This window comes from Octopus bimaculoides, chromosome 23 (assembly GCF_001194135.2).
Source record: "Octopus bimaculoides isolate UCB-OBI-ISO-001 chromosome 23, ASM119413v2, whole genome shotgun sequence".
NCBI lineage: Eukaryota > Metazoa > Mollusca > Cephalopoda > Octopoda > Octopodidae > Octopus > Octopus bimaculoides.
In genome coordinates, this window is record NC_069003.1 from 19297381 (window position 1) to 19301411 (window position 4031).

Consider the following 4031-nt stretch of genomic DNA (forward strand, 5'->3'; position numbering starts at 1 on the left):
ATAGTTTAAGGTTCAATCCTACTGTGTGGACCCTTGGGTGAATGTCTTCTATGTTTTCTCATATGTCTGTTTGAGTCAAATGTTTCTGTATTATGGACCTAATTTTTGTATCATCAATTAGATGAAGGTAACACATTTAAGCACCTTTATCCTGATATTGCTGGAGAACTGGGGTCAGTGTAATTGACTAGCCCTCTCCCCATAAATTTCAGGCCTTGTACCAAGAGTAGAAATGTTTATTATTATTATTATTATTATTATTATTATTATTATTATTATTATTATTATTATTATCATCATTATTAAGAAAACAAGCAGACAGAATCGTCCTTAGCAGCATTTCATTCATCTTTATGTTCTGAAGTCAAATTCTGTCATGGTTAACTTCACCTTTCATCCTTCTGATGTCAATAAAATAAGTACCAGTTGAGCACTGAGGTCAATGTAATTGACTGGTTCCTCCTCTGAAATTACTGGCCTTGTGCCAAAATTTGAAACCATTATTATTGTGGACGATGTTACCATCATGGTGTTGGATATCTCCGAAGTGGAGACAGTTGGTACCAGTCTCTGGGCACTGAGAAAAACAAACTGGCTAATCTGTTCCAGAGGACTTTCTGGTTGGGAACTATCATGGATAATTCCCAGATGTCCTTGGCCTGGTAGTGCCACCAGTTCAAGATAAACTCTACAGGCATGAATGTGCTGTCAGACGGGCTCATCCAAGGTGCATGCAGAGTGATGAAACCACTCTGCATGCACTCATCTAGTGTCTGGGCATTGCTGACTTGTAGGACTATGTGTAGAATAGATCCATCTATCAGCTCAGTCTATAGTGGTGATTGCCCTGCAGCTCTCCTTCAGTTGGGCAGGCAAGGCAGTTTACCTTTGCCTGGTGGCTGTGGTGAAAGAGGTTGTTTGATGGATAAGGCTGAAAGGCATGAGGACAGATACATTTCTCTTTGGCAATGCTCTCATTGATTTCTTCAAGTTTCACTTGAAAAAGGAAATTGAGAGTGGAGAGGGAAGTGCTGTCCTTGAGTGAGTTTACTGAAAGATGGGTGAAAGTTGCGAAAATGGCAAGAGTGGATGGTACCTCTCTAAGTGTAGACTTGTGAGTTGGAGAGAAGGAATTGGAGACAGCACTTGCACATTGATGTTCAGGGAAATCTTGGACAGTAGGGTTCCTTGATTATCCTTAGAAGTCATCCTCTATCAGGACTATATCTCTATCATCTTCCCCCACATTTTTTCTTTAAACCTTTGTATACTATGTATATTTCCCTTCCTTTTCATTGCACACTGCGTATATTCAACATTTTCTTTTGTTACTTATTTAATTATTTTATCATTTCATTATATGTAAACCCCAACACTTTATGTCTGTCTTTGTATTGTCTCCCTCATTCTTCACCTTAGTGGCAAATAAATGAAATCATTATTATTATCATTATTCACCTTGGTAGCAAGGAAATGAAATCATCATCATTATTATTATTATTATTATTATTATTATTGTTCAGTAGTTTTATTTTTATAACGTGCTTTCACTTCACTACCGAGCGCAGCTCTGTGCGCCTTGGGTATGTGCTGTGGTTTGCTGTGGTGCTCTTATGTTTACTGTATTGAAAGTGTTTTGCGTAGAATGTGTGCAGTACCCAGTAGTGCAATTTTCTGTATGTTATATATATTTGTAAGTCCTGGTGTTTTTGTTATGTATTTGTCTGAATATTTTTTTATTATTATTATTATTATTATTATTATTATTATTATTATTATTATTATTATTAAGGTAGTGAGCTTAGTAGCATTTCATCCATTTTTATGTTCTGAGTTGAAATTCTGAAGAGGTCAACTTTGCCTTTCATCCTTTCAGAGTCAATCAGATAAACATTGATGCACAGGAGTCAATGAAATCGACTAGTCCCTTCCCTCAAAATTTCAGGCCGTTGTGCCTATAATAGAAAGGGTTATTTTGCATGAAAGGATGAAAGGCAAAGAATTCTGCCGAGATCGACTTTGTCTTTCAACCTTTCAGGGCTGATAAATTAAGTATCAGTGAATCACTGGGGTCAATGTAATCGACTAGTTCTCTCCCTCAAATTTCAGGCCTTGTGCCTATAGTCGAAAGGATTACTATTATTATTAAGGCAGCAAGCTGGCAGAATCATTAGCACACCAGGTGAAATTCTCAGCGGCATTTTGTCCTTCCTTACATTCAGAGTTCAAATTCCACTGAGGTCGACTTTGCCTTTCATCCTTTTGGGGTCAATAAATTAAGTACCAGTGAAACACTGGGATTGATGTAATCGACATATCCCTCTCTCCTAAATTCCAGGCCTTGTGTCTATAGTAAAAAGCTTATTATTAGTAGTAGAAGTATTGACTTCTTCTATGGCCAAACCTTCATACACATTTTCAAGGTTCACTTGAAAAGGAAAATGACAGTGGAGATGGAAGTGCTACATCCTGGCAAATTTGTAGAATGGGAACACAATCCAAGAGAACAGGCCTGCTCTGGTCATGCACCTACAGATTGGAAAGGGACACCTGAGAGAGGGTACTTGGTTAAGTAGTCGTGGATTTGTGGGGTTCCCACAAGTAGCCCACAGCGGTCTTCCCCACATGGAGAATTTTTGTTTATTTGAATTATATTTTAAAAGTTTTTACAGTTTCTTTTATGCAATTCCAAAATGTATCATCCTGTACTGCCCGTGAACTTCTTTCGATCCTTTCTGGTTGATGGTGCCATGCAGATATTCTAAGAAAGCTGTGGATTGGCAGAACTGATAGTGTCAGATAAAATTCCCTGTCTCTTTGTCCTGAGATCAAATCCAGCAGAGGTCAATTTTACCTTTCATCCTTTCAGTTAAGTTCTGAGGTTGATGTAACTGATTTGTTGCCTCTCCTCAAAATTTCTGGTTGTGTCAAAATTAGCAAGAATTTGCATAAAGAAGTGCTAATCACTTAATGTGGATGGAAGTTGAGGAAGGGAGGGACCCAAGAAGACATGGGACAAAGTACTGAAGGTTGACCTCAAAACACTGAGCTTTATGAAGGAGATGACAAAGGACTGAGGTATATGGTACATTGCTGTACCCAAGACGACCAGCCCATCACAATAGAACAGAATTGATGTACTAAAACCACCTTAGTGATGCTTACTTATGAAGGGCACTGATGCTGCCACATAAAATGCACCCAGTACACACTGTGAAGTGATTGGCATTAGAAAAGGCATCCAGCTAGAGAAACCAAGCCAAAACTGACTGCAGCTCCTGGCCTGGCCAGCTCCTGTCAAACTGTCCAACCCATGCCAGCATGGAAAACAGACACTAAATAATGTTGATGATGGTGACTTTCACTGCACTATTGAGCGCAGTTCTGTGTGCACTGGATAAGTGCAGTGTTTTCTTTTGGACTTATTATTTTTACTGTGTTGACAGTGCTCTATACAATACATGTGCATTGTTTAGCAGCTGTTTATACATATTTCTAAGTTTGGGTTAGGTCTTTGTCTACATGTTTAATAATAATATTATTATTATTATTATTATTATTATTATTATTATTGTTAATGATACAAACATCAAACAGCTATAAATCTTAAGTTTCAGATCTTAACTGGACCTGATTCAATTTCTCTTACATTGCTCACATTCTTGAGAACAGCATGTGTCACAGTTTCTCATTCTTTACTTTTTGAAAAAGAAAATATATCTCACATTACATAGAAATTAAAGGAACCATTTATAAACACACAAATACACACTTATGTAATATTGTACATATTGGATAAGCCAAAACTGGCAAAAGTTTGAAATTACTGTCAATAAAATCATAATATATACAAAAATCTACACAAGTATTGCGTGCATTAAATAAATATGTTCTTTTTATGTATTTAAAAACATTCATGTCAGACATTATATACATAGGTATGCATTTATATATGCATATGAATATTTATGTGTGTGTGTGTATGTATGTACACACACACATATATATATATATATATATATATATATATA

At 36.6% G+C, this 4031-nt stretch overlaps 1 protein-coding gene across 1 annotated transcript in view; it reads right to left on the reverse strand.

Annotated features, from left to right (window-relative positions):
- LOC106879044 (multiple PDZ domain protein) overlaps positions 1 to 4031 on the reverse strand; it is a 293438-nt gene that overhangs the window by 141332 nt on the left and 148075 nt on the right. The window lies entirely within an intron of this gene.